At 33.5% G+C, this 14,125-nt stretch overlaps 1 protein-coding gene across 10 annotated transcripts in view; it reads left to right on the plus strand.

Annotated features, from left to right (window-relative positions):
• Positions 1-14,125, plus strand: part of LOC117177683 (epidermal growth factor receptor-like) — a 326,636-nt gene that overhangs the window by 232,594 nt on the left and 79,917 nt on the right. The gene's annotated exons all lie outside the window — the stretch shown is intronic.

A 14,125-nucleotide genomic window follows, 5' to 3' on the forward strand; every position in this document is an offset into this window, starting at 1 on the left:
CATTTCTTCCTCTAGTCTGAGATTATTCTACTCGATAAAAGCAGATTCAGACGACATACTTGCCTTACTCCTCATAAAATACCAGAAAATATTTACTACTTACTTTCCTACTTTTACCCTGTTTTCTCTCTCTAAAAGTTTCAGGTACTCTTGTTTATTCCTTTTATTCACTAGATATTTCAGAACATATATGTTGTCCATAAACCCCATTCCTTTCCCCACTCTCTTCTTCTCTTTACATTCTTGACTTTATCCACTTCTACCCCTTCCTTTACTAACATCTTTTTTGCTTGTGCACTCTAATACTCTTTTTTTATTTTTTCTATCATTATTTCCATTTCATCGTTTAAATTTTTCTTTTTTATGTTGACTTTCCTGAACTTTTTGTGAACTGTTCTTTTCCTTTCATTAACCAATCTCCTGTTCCTGCTTTTTATCTTTGCTTCCTTTTTAGCCATATTGTTATTACTTTCTCTCCCTCTAATATCACTATTATGGGAAAGTAATTGGAAGCTATATAATACCTTTGCAATAACTTCTTGACTTCTTGTACTTCGTCGTCCACTATCACATAATGAAATACCGTTCCCTTTTATCATCTTCCTTGTGTATATTCATGTTTCTCGTACCTCTCTATACTTCCGTTTAAGGTAAATAATCAGATCTCCTTCTATCTCTTTCATAATTTCTTTCCCTCCCTATTTAGTATCTTCTCTTTAGATTTCCTTCCTTTCTCTCTTCCCCATCCTTATTACTACTAAATGTTCTTGTGCCAATTTTCTCATAAACCCTCATTATTTCTTCCCAAGCCTTCTATATTCCAGTAACATGCCCTCCATCCTTCCCTTATTTTAATTCTCGTATCTTTTTGTTTCCTACTATTTCTTATTTTCTTATCACCCATCCCTTACTGTCCTAACTTCCCACCTCTTTTTTTACTAACTCTCCCCTTTTTTCATCTTAATTCTATCGTATACCTTCTATCTGTATTTTCCTTAGCATTTATGCTTCAGTTCTTTCCCCTATATGCTCGACCCTTCATCACCATGTCTTATTCCTTTCCTCTCTATTTTTCCTTTCTATTTCTTTTTGTATTTTTGTCAGCCTTTCGTTCTCCTTATTCCCACTCTCCTTACCTCCGAACTCCCGGTTTGAGCTAACTTATTCCCATTTTCTCATCTCAAATTTTGGACACTTTTTTCGTTATTTCTTGTTTAATTTCCTCTCCACTTTGCTGCTAACTTTTTTCCTTTATCGTTATTACAGCTTGTCATTTTGGGCATTTCTTCTAACATTACATTTTCTACTTATATAAGCCCTCTATTTTCAACCCTTTTGTCTCACCTTTCGGCGTACAGAACACTTCCGGGTCTGAATTAATTTCCTCGTTTTTTTTGCTGCTAGAGTTATCCATTAAACCGATTCCAAGTAATGATCGACCTACGTAACTGACGTCAGCTCTGCCACCACAGCGCAACCTGACACTGCTACCGTACCTTACTCAGACTCTCTAGTCTACCCCACCGTAAACTCTTCCGTGCTTACTCCTCCATATCTTGCCCCGGCGCTTTGACGCGGCTGCCTTGGTCTCCCACCCTGCTGTACACTTCAATTAAATTGAACTTCCATCCCACCCAATATATTTATATTATTATTTATTTATAGTTCACATACTTTTCTGGAAAATGCAAATTCATTACTAAATAAAGAAATATGCGTTTTATCAATATATATTAAATTAAATTGATTTATAGACCTACTTCAGTCTATTTTCTGCCTGCTATAACGTGTCCTTTTTTCTTCGAAGGAACGATGCAAAGGGTTACGCTCACGTTTAAGATCAGTTTAATTGTGTTTCGAGAGGTTAGGTTAGGTTAAGTTAGGTTAGGTTAGAGTTATTTCTAGGCTAGGCTCGAGTTGACCCATTCGATGTAGCACACATTTGCTACTGGGAAAATATGCTTCCAGAGCTTTAAGTGTAGTTCAATAAATTTCTGTTAATTCAGATTAGGTGAGGTCAGGTTCTGTTGGGTAAAGTTATGTTAAATAAGTTGATATCAGGCAAGGGTTGATCCTTCACAGTTGTCGACATGTTTTTGAAGTGAAAATTTGCATCACTGTCATTATTTTGAAATTTATTTGCCTCAGTGCATGATTTTTCGTAATTTTTTGACGTTATGGCTGAACCATGACGTGATGGGTGATTTTTGATACCGAATTTGAATTCAGCGCCCCAAAATACATAGGAATACGTGTGTCTTGTTACCAGATCCGCACACTTTTTTTGTGTGGCTGTGTTATCATTCAAGCTCAGTAATAAAAATCAGGATTTATCAATAATAAAATTTATTTTATTAAATTACAACCATTGTTCTAGATGTAATGGAAGCTTACTTAAAAATTTGTGATATGGACCTTCAGACAAAATTACCAATATGAATAACAGCTAAAAAGACCATAATGAATAAATAATTCAATCGCGCGCAAAAACTCTCACTCTCATTCATGCTGTATCCTACCAGCTCTTACTATCAATAGCCTGGTTTGATTACTGGAAAACCTTTGACTTAACCTCTAATAGACTTATCATCTGTCTGTTTGAAAGCTTAATGTTTTATCCAAACATCGTGAGGATCATATAGCGATTAATGCCTAGCGTAGAGGATGCACGGCCTCTTCCTTAGAAATGTCTCCCTCATCACATTTTGTGTCAAGGTATTCCCGATTTTAGCTGCAGAACGTGTCATGCACACACCGAGCACCTAGGACACATACTATATATTTGTTTAAATTATGATGGAACAGCTTACATCCAAAGACACAATGCGGCACTAAGAGTGCTTTATTACCATCCCTGTCAATTGTCGGAAATAAGATGTGCCGCCTATACTAATATCGGAACAAAAAATCCTGACACTTGGGAAAAAGAAGCTCTATCTCAGTGAGAAAAATCGCACTGAGTTCGCATTTAGCAATGCTAATTTGAAATCTTTCTACTTGTTAAATGACGTTTATCGTATCACAGTGAAAAATTTTTTGTTCTTGTAAGAGCAACAAATGTGGAGAAAATTACGCTAACCGAAATCTAGATTTTAAAAGTCAACTTTCAGCTGTTCCTGAAGTCGTAAAAGTGTCCGAAAAAAATGGAAAAAATTCAAGTGGAGTCTGTATCTATTTGGGAACGGAACCCAGCTTTGAAAATCAAAAAATATTAAAAATTGTGGTCACCAGAATTGTTAATACAAAAAAAATATCTCCGGTTTGAAAAGAGATATCGAAACGAATCAAGACTTAAAAGAAAGTGTTTCGTATACTGATAAAGCTCGGACCAATAAAAATTCGATAAAAGTGTAAGTTTACCTGTAAAGTGAGTTCGCATAATTTGGACCTTAATGAGCTATGCTAAAGTCTCTTGAGGATATAGTGTACAAGAAAAGAGGTTGAAGGGTGTCCACTGTCTGGCCGCTCGTTGCCGCTCGAAGCCTTTTGAAAAAAGGGGTCTGCTTCTGTACGGTGCCGTGCAGTGTGTAGGTATTGGCCGATGACTAGACCTGGCCATGTGGTATTTTATACAGCAGAGGTTTCCACAAGCCACAGGCGCAGCACTACCCGAGATCGCCCGGCCTTCTTCAAGATTTACGATTTTTTCGAGGGGAAACTGAGAAAAAAGTCATGACACCTCAAAAAAGATGTCGTTTCTAATTCTGAACCTTAAAGTCCCTTTTTCCTGGTATGACTATAGGACTTGAAATAAACAGTATTTTATTTAAATTATTCGAAGTAAGTAATTGCCGATAATATTTCACGAATAAATTTTTTTATTATTAATTATACTAAACAATTAATCAAATACTCTTAATAATAAAAATAAGTGGTCACAAGTAAATTGAAACATTGCATATAGTAATTTAATAAATTGTTTAGATCCATTTAAAAATTTTTAAACTATTCATACTTACAAATTTGTAATTATCGAATTTATAATTGAGTATGCGTTTTTAATATTATGTAATAGAAACCCAATTATGTGTGAACTTTTTGCTACTTTTTAATATTTTACATTAATTTATGGGAATATGTTGAATTATTCATAAACAAACTGAATTTTAGGGAATGTAAATTCTGTGTATATAAAATTTACAATGCATTGGATGTTTTATTTAGCAATATTAAATTAAAGAAAAATAAACATTTACGATTTCATTTCACAATTCTCTATTTCAGTGTCAAGTTTCGAATAGTAAAATAGAAAAACTGAGTAGATAGTAAAATTGATAGTACAAATAATAGATATGAAATAATAGAAAATAATAATATTATTTATTATTTCTAATAATAGAAAACAGATTAGATCTAACCTATTGACCTGGGATCTCTCGTAGATACAGGATCTATGTTTGAAAACCCCTGTTACACATAAAAAAATCTTATTCTACGCACACAGTAATGATTAACTTAGAATTACGTTTTTGTACATGGTGTTTAATAAGGCGAATGTTTTTTAAAAATTGGAAAAAGTATTAGAGCAGAATAGATTGATTTATTCCTTTGCGAGTGTCTACAATTTCAATAATCCTTGTACTGTTTATACTGGTGCAGTTTTAAAGCTTAAAATTAAATAATAACACATTTGTAAACTCGAAAGTAATATTATTTTATATTCTGGAAAATCCATCAAAACTACTTCTGTGATTATTTTTGACTGTTTGATACTCAAAATTACAAAGAACTGGTTTCAATAAACACGATAAAAAAATTAAAAAATGGTATGTTTAATCTGTTAAAGAATAACTTGACACGCGGGATATGAACAAACATGGAGTGTCTTGTTTAGAAAACGGAAAAATTAGGTGGCATCGATCTTGAAAAATCAAAGTCGAATTTTCACAGGCATAAACTTTCACCACAGTAGTCCAATCTACTTGATCAAAATTTATCACCTAAAAGAGAGCCCATTAGGCTTAAAGCTCTATAAATGCTGACACTCATCTTTCGTTACATCAGCCCCTGCTGTAGGTCAGATTTATGCTTTTACAATTGCAGACTACAGTGAATTTTAGAGTAATTTGCTATCGTTGTTGGCCATTTTACTATGCAATTTACCATCTTGTTTACGATTAGAAATATTACTTCTGCGATCGTAGGCACTTTTCAATTTCTGTACAACTTTTGAGATTTATGAAACCTTTTCCTATTGGCTTATTCTCCCTGTTTTAACTCGGAGAACGAATTTTGGGACTTCAGTTTCCTGAGACCGTCAGTTTTTCGTGAATAGTTTTCCGTAGTAGATAGATCTCAGTCAAGTCAAAATGTTGAAAGTTTTTACAGTGAACGGTGAAAAATATAGTATCCAAGATGCTGGTTGTTCTGGTGACTGTTTATTTAGCGTGATTGCTCTTATAAAAAATATTAGAAGTAATTATTCTGTTCAGCAAAAAATTGTAACTCATGTCTACAATAACTGGGCTGATTATTGACTAGAAGCTAAAAACAAGTTAGCCTGTGTGACCCGCGATCAATACAGAAATCTCATGTCACAGCAAGGAGTTTTTGGATCGTTTCTGGAATGTCAAACTGCCACCAAACTTTACAATATTAATTTGACGGTAGTTCGTCAGTTGGGCGAAGCTGGAAAGTATTTTGTTTACGATTTTCAAACAAATGAGAATTACCCCACATTTTCTATTTTATTTACTGGTCATAATAGGGCACAAAATATGGATGGACACTTTTAATTATTAGTTTCTCTTTCAAGTGAAGAAATAAAAAGGGTCGTTCTTCATCAGATTCTGATTATAATAGTGACGTGTCAAACATGTGCGACGACTGTGAAAACTTCAGTGATAAGGAATGTGCTAGTGAAGGATGATTTTTCACAGAAAAGCGGAAGACTATAACCTCAGCGTAGGAGAATGACTTGTCCAAAAAACAGAATACGTCATATTACGGAGTAGAAGCAAAAACAATGATTCTTCGAGCAAGGCAGTACTTTCAATCGGAGAAAGATGCAGGCAAAAGTAACGACATCAACAGAGTTATTGAGAGAACAGCCCGATGCTTGCAGATTTCTGTCAGCACTGTTCATCGAATCAGCAATGAGGTAACACAGAACGACGGGAAATTTTTGGAACCTCAAAAAAAAGTGGCAAACCGGCAATAGAGTGCGACGAATTTTCACAAGGCGTTATTCAAAGGAAAATGCATGATTTTTATACTGAAAAAAGATACACTACAGTTGAAGATTTACATGCCAAATTAAAAGAAGACATTGCTGATTTGCCGACCTTCAGTATAGGCACCTTAAAAAATTGGTTATATAAAATGAACTTTTAGTATGAAAAGTACAAAAATAAGCCCGTCTACATGGAAAGTTATGAAATCGTAGGGAAAAGAGCAACATTCGTTAGAGAAATTCAATACTGCAGAGACGGATGGGTGGAACGCATTCTGCAAAAGGAACACGCTAATTATGACTATTATCGTCACCGAGTGCAAGAAATTGAAATTGTCGAGGAGGTTTTATTAAACCCTCTGGAGCAGGAAATAGGTTGATAATTTGTCATATTGGTAGTGAGGGCGGTTTTCTGGCAGGAGCAATGGACTGTTTCATTGGAAAAAAGGTAGTCACGATTATCATCATGAAATGAATACTAAGCACTACGTAGATTGGTTCCGAAAATTCGTACAACTTCTTCCGCAAAAAACTGCAATCGTCATTAACCAAGCGCGATACCACACTATGATTGATCCAGAATTTCGAAATCCAACGACGGCGTGGAGAAAGGCTGATTATTTGATTGAGTGGGCAGTAAAGCGTCAAGTTCCCTTGCCCTTCGGTATTAAGACCTATGAACGGTTAACGGTTCCAGCGCTCTACAATGCGTGTGAACAACATAAATACCCTAAAATTTATCATCTAGATAAAATATGCAGAGAAGAAGGGCGTACTGATGTAAAGTTGCTTTGGCTTCCTGTTGCTCACTGCGATTTTAATGCAATAGAACTCATGTGAGCATACGTCAAAAATTTCGTGTCTAAGTATAATAATACTTTTAAGCTCGAGGATGTTAGGCGATTGTGCATAACGGTCATGGAACAAGTGACTGCAGATTTGTGTAGCAATTGCATAAAACGCGCAAAGGCTGAAGAAGATCGATGCAGAACATCCGAAGGAACATTAAATGAACATCTGCAAAGGTGGTACCCGCAGCAAGAATCCTTCACTATTCGCGTAGGAGAAGACGATGATGATAGCGATACAGAAGATGATAACGAACCTAATGAAAATTATGACAGTGAGTAGAGGATCAAATCCATAGTAGATTAATCGCTTCTGACGAATTCCCACTATTCTGCGAAAAATATTGTAAAATATACGGGTCATTTCACGGGAGATTTACCTCCTAAACTTTGTAAGTGTGAAAACTTTTTTTACGTTCTTTGTTAAACAATATTTAACCCGTATAAATTTATTTCAATATAATATGCAAAATTTCGGGCAACTAAACTTTGAAAATTATCGTTTTAAAAAAAAATGACCGTCTTAACTTTGTTATAAATTAAAAAGTATATATATAAAAAAAATTCAAACATTTTATCTAATATGTGCTGAATCCCGAACTTCGAAATTAAGTGCACTGAAAAATTGTTGCATTGAATTTTCATAACTAAATTATGCATTTTTATAAATATTAGATCAAATGTTTGAAAATTTGTTGACAAATACTTTTTCAGTCAAAAAGAAAGTTAAGATGATCACTTTTTTTAAAACGATACTTTTCAAACATTTATGTCTTGTGAATTTTTCATATCATCTGCCGTGGAATTGCGCATACGTTTCTTCTTTGGAGAAGAAAATTTAATGGCTTGTAAATATTTATGTTTTTCTGTTTTGTAACAATTTTATAAAATTTTAATGTAAAAAATTGTTGCAAAACTGAAATTGCTGCTTGATCTATGATTTACTATAATAGCTGAAGTATTTAAAAGAAAATGTGAAGTACAATTTTCCAGCATTTAAAGTTTTGAATCATTTGGCATTTTTTCTGAGCATTTGCAGTTTTCTAAAATAATTCACCTAAAATAAAAAGTGTCTTCATGACTTCAAGAACCAATATTAAATAAAAAAATGTAAAATCCTTTAAATTTCTGTCAGACATTGTACTTTATTACAACAAGGACAAAAAGCTTATACTTATTCATATTTTTTTTTACTTTTCTACAAGAAAATACTGAACAAAATTAGCTACTTGTATGTTACGTTTTTCTTAAAGTACTACATGTTTTAACCAAAAATTGCAGCTGTAGAAACCTTGTACTTTGATGTAAAAATGTTTACACCAATTACTTTTACTGGACAATACAATTGAATGCTACGGTGAAAAGAGAAAAAAACATCCATTTATTGACAGCATGACATTGTATTTACAGGGTGTCTAGTGATCTTGAAAACCTAAAAGTCTGGTTGAATTTTTCTTAAACTTTAAAACCTGGAAATCTCCTTGATGTTTTCAAGAAAACCTTAAATTTCTAATTCTTTTTTTTTCTTATAAAATAGTAATTTTATCGAAATGCGAAGAGTGATTTCAGTATTTTAGCCAATTATGAAAGAAACGTCTCGTTTAAAAAAAATCTTTGAAGATATTTCAAGGCACTTTTTTTGAGGTGGTAGACTTAGAAATTGTAAACATTATTAGTTTAAAATTTCGATTTTAATTCAGTTTCAGAATTAGAATAAGCCATGGCCATACAGCGGGGTTTTTGAGGGGTTGACCACTCGGTTTTTGAGTGTACAACAGATTTCAAAAGGTTACACAATGTTTCTAAAGATCTTAAAATATGTCGAACATTTCAAAATATTTTAAGTATCCTTAACACTTCATAAAGATTTCTCGGATGTTAAAGGTTTAAAAAAGGCGCGCACGCCAGGTTTCAAAAGTATTTCACAGCAATTTCACAAGCATTTTATAACTTTAAAAATTTTAAGGATTTCAAAGATTTGAAAAAGGGTTAAAAGGGTTAAGATTAAAGAAATATTTCACAAAGACTTCAACGATTTCATTGATTTCAAAGACATCACAAATATTTAAGAATATTCCTTAACATTTCAAAATGACGATTCATGTTCGAAAAAAATTATGAATTTTATTTATTTACGATTCGGCTTTCTTTAGAAATTTTGAGCCAATAAAAAATGCAATGAATCATTTTTGACATGTATGACAAACGTTTATTTTATTATTTGATGTGAAAAAGTAGACCTGGAAAATTTTGATTTCTTGCCCCAGAAAACCTGAAAAAGACCTTGAATTTTGTTCCTAAGAATCGCTAAACACCCTGATTGATGAGAAAATTAAATAATTTCGAAGGATTGCACACAATTTCGTAGAATCTGCAAAATAACACGAAACAATAGACATTGTCAACGGACATTTTTCTATAAAATGTGCAGCGAAGTAATTTTTTCAATTTGTAAATGATTCGAAATTTTTTCAATCAATTACGAAAGCGTACGAGAAATAGTTTCAGAAGTAAGAAAAATTTGTACCATCGGTAATATATGTGTCGTCTATTCTCTTCCAAAAAAACAACGTAATTTTGTAGTAAATTATTATACTTGTCTCGAACATAACAGCACGATTTTAAGTTAATTCCGTCCGCATTTTCCACAGTAAAATAAATTATATTACTCATATCTTATTACAGATATGCATTTGCCAGTAAAGTTATTGTCGAATAGAGTCCACAGATGTATTTATTAGATATTGAAAAAGAATGTGAGAAATTTAACAATGTGTGAGAATTTATTTATAAGCTTTTTCTATCTATCTAAAAAATAAAGATACCTCAATTTTTGTACAGATTGTATTCACAATCTCAGCAGACGAAAATACTAAAAATATGGGACAATTTACACGTTTTAGAGGAAAGTTTAGTCTATACTGATACAGAGTTTTCAATTTTTCAGCCGATTAGCAATTATTTCGTTAACCATTTCTGGGCACAATGACAAATTTTATAGTCGAAAATGATTATTTGTTATAAAGTTAATAAAAAAATAAAGTGACGTTTCATTCTCGAAACCATCGAACATAAGGAGATAATTCTTGCCGCAAAGTGCACATTTTGGCTTCTTAAAGTATGATGTTTTAGAAGATAACGAGAAAAATTTGCGCTTTAATGTTTACGAAAATATTTTCTCTATTGTTATTTATACTTCTTTATGAAATGAACCTCTATCAGTCAAAAATAATGAAAGAAGTAATATTGATGGATTTTCGAGAATATAAAATAATATTACCTACGAATTCACAAATGTGTTATCATTTAATTTTAAGGTTTAAAACTGCATCTGTATATACAGTACAAGGATTATTGAAATTGTAGACACTCGCAAAGGAATAAACCAATCTATTCTGCTCTAATATTTTTTCAATTTTTAAAAAACATTCGCCTTATTAAACACCATGTACAAAAACGTAATTCTAAGTTAATCATTACTGTGTGCGTTGAATAAGATTTTTCTATGTGTAACAGGGGTTTTCAAACATGGATCCTGTATCTACGAGAGATCCCAGGTCAATAGGTTAGATCTAATCTGTTTTCTATTATTAGAAATAATAAATAATATTATTTTCTATTATTAAATATCTATTATTTGTACTATCAATTTTACGATCTACTCAGTTTTTCTATTGTACTATTCGAAACTTGACACTGAAATAGAGGATTGTGAAATGAAATCGTAAATGTTTATTTTTCTTTATTTTAATATTGCTAAATAAAACATCCAGTGCATTGTAAATTTTATATACACACAATTTGCATTCCCTAAAAATCAGTTTGTTTATGAATAATTCAACATATTCCCATAAATTAATGTAAAATATTAAAAAGTAGCAAAAAGTTCACACATAATTGGGTTTCTATTACATATTATTAAAAACGCATACTCAATTATAAATTCGATAATGACAAATTTTTAAGTATGAACAGTTTAAAAATTGTTAAATGGATCTAAACAATTTATTAAATTACTATATGCAATGTTTCAATTTACTTGTGACCACTTATTTTTATTATTAAGAGTATTTGATTAATTGTTTAGTATAATTAATAATAAAAAAATTTATTCGTGAAATATTATCGGCAATTACTTACTTCGAATAATTTAAATAAAATACTGTTTATTTCAAGTCCTATAGTCATACCAGGAAAAAGGGACTTTAAGGTTCAGAATTAGAAACGAGATCTTTTTTGAGGTGTCATGACTTTTTTCTCAGTTTCCCCTCGAAAAAAATCGTAAATCTTGAAGAAGGCCGGACGATCTCGGGTAGTGCTACGCCTGTGGCTTGTGGAAACCTCTGCTGTATAAAATACCACATGGCCAGGTCTAGTCATCGGCCAATACCTGCACACTGCACGGGACCGTACAGAAGCAGGCAATGGACACCCTTCAACCTCTTTTCTTGTACACTATATCCTCAAGAGACTTTAGCATAGCTCATTAAGGTCCAAATTATGCGAACTCACTTTACAGGTAAACTTACACTTTTATCGAATTTTTATTGGTCCGAGGTTTATCAGTATACGAAACACTTTCTTTTAAGTCTTGATTCGTTTCGATATCTCTTTTCAAACCGGAGATATTTTTTTTTGTATTAACAATTCTGATGACCACAATTTTTAATATTTTTAATTTTCAAAGCTGGGTTCTATTCCCAAATAGACACAGACTCCACTTGAATTTTTTCCATTTTTGTCGGACAGTTTTGCGACTTCAGGAAACGCTCAAAGTTGACTTTTAAAATCTAGGCTTTGATTAGCGTTATTTTCTCCACATTTGTTGCTCTTACAAGAACAAAAAATTTTTCACTGAGATACAATAAACGTCATTTAACAGGTAGACAGATTTCAAATCAGCATTGCTAAATGCAAACTCGATGCGATTTTTTTTCACTGAGATAGAGCTTCTTTTTACCAAGTGTTTGGGCTTTCTGTTCCGATATTAGTACTTCATATTCCCAAAAATTCCTGAAGTAAATTTCAACGAGGAATGCAATGGTGATCTTCATTTTGACCTTGCAGTTGCCCTTCATTTTGACCTTGGAGTTGACCTTCATGTCTTTTTGAGGGTCAACTTTGTATTTTTAAATGGAAACCCCCTTTTTCACATCTTCAATCGATAGAACGGAAAATTCTACGTTCTGGTACGTACCCAAGTCATAGGTCAATTGTAATGTTCAAGGGCAGTTAGAGGTTATTTGCAATTAACAAAGTTTTCCAAAGTCAGTGTGATTCCTGAAGTAAATTTCAACGATAAATTCAATGGTGACCTTCATTTTGGCCTTGAAGTTGACTTTCATGTCTTTTTGAAGGTCAACTTTGCTTTTTTTAATGGAAACCCCTTTTTTTACACCTGCAATCGATAGAGCGGAAAATTCTACGTTCAGGTACGTACAGAAGTCATAGGTCAATTGTAACGTTCAAAGTCAGTTAGAGGTTATTTGAAATTTCCAAGAGGTCAGTGCAATTCCTGAAGTAAATTTCAACGAGAAATTCATTGGTGAGGTCTGTATTGATCTTGATGGTGATCTTCAAGGTTTCTCTAAGGTTTTTTCCAATCAGTTTACGTTTACGTTTAGCATTACCCAGGAACAACGACGTGTACGTAGTAAATTCTGTTCCCTTTGGGGTGCTTGATTAGCGTGAGTCCCCTTGACTCTCACGTTTCGGGGTGCTTGATTAGCGTGAGTTCCCCTGCATCTCACGTTTCGGGGTGCTTGATTAGCGTGAGTCCCCTTGCCTCTCACGCGTCAGTGAAGATGTTCGAACTGAAAACCTTGGACCTCTTGACAAATAGCTATGCGATTGTAAAAATGAGTTACAGCATTACGAATCATCTCCCTATCAATCAAAGTAGCCTGTTGCAGAATTCGATTTTGCAATTCGTCTAAGCTTTGCGGTTACGTTGAGTATACTTTGCTCTTTAAATAACCCCAAAGAAAATATTCGAGAGGCGTCAGATCAGGAGATCTAGCAGGCCACTCGATTTCACCCCTTCTTCCAATCCACCTTTCAGGGATTTGAGTATCCAAATATGCTCGAACCTCCCTACCATAATGAGCCGCTGCTCCGTCCTGCTGGAACCAAATATTTTGAAAATTATCGCCTGAATTCTCCCTTATTCTTGATACAATTTGGTTTCTGAGAATCTCTTCATATGCATGGGCATTGAAATCACCATCGATGAAGAAAGGGCCTATCAATGTATCACACAAGATACCGGTCCAAGCATTAATCTTTTGTGGATATTGTGAGAGACTCTCCAACAACCAATCAGGATTTGTATCGGACCAATATCTACAATTTTATGTGTTAACTTCACCTTTTAAAGTGAAATTAGATCTATCTGAAAATACTGTATAATACAAGAAAAGAGGATTTCTATCAATTCTGTTCATCATAATTTCACAAAATTCAACCCGACCATCAAGATCGTCTTCATTGAGCTCTTGTACCAGATGAACTTTGTAAGGATGGAAATTAATGCTTTTTAAAATATTTCCCACTGTCTCAGGAGCAACGTCACGCTCATCACTAGCTCGACGTAAACTAAGGTGTGGGTTTTCAACAAATGCTTCGGCTATGTCCATCTGGATCTTCTCAGATCCTGCATATTTTGGTCCACCAGTTCTCTGAAGGTCCTTGATAGATTCATGATCCATGAAGCGCCTTACAGTTCTTTCAATTGTTGATTTTGAGACAGGATTGAACCCTTCTCCATTACGCAAGGTACTCCAATGCAAGGTCAAAATGAAGGTCACCATTGAATTCCTCGTTGAAATTTACTTCAGAAATTACACTGACCTCTTGGAAAACTTTGTTAATTTCAAATAACCTCTAACTGACCTTGAACGTTACAATTGACCTATGACTTGGGTAGGTACCTGAACGTAGAATTTTCCGCTCTATCGATTGCAGATGTAAAAAAGGGGGTTTCCATTTAAAAAAGAAACTTGACCTTCAAAAGCCGTGAAGGTAAACGTCAAGGTCAAAATGAAGTTTACCATTGAATTCCTCTTTGAAATTTACTTAAGGAATGACCTTCACTTTTTTGAAAAAT

The sequence above is a fragment of the Belonocnema kinseyi genome, chromosome 8 (assembly GCF_010883055.1).
Source record: "Belonocnema kinseyi isolate 2016_QV_RU_SX_M_011 chromosome 8, B_treatae_v1, whole genome shotgun sequence".
In the NCBI taxonomy this organism is placed as follows: domain Eukaryota; kingdom Metazoa; phylum Arthropoda; class Insecta; order Hymenoptera; family Cynipidae; genus Belonocnema; species Belonocnema kinseyi.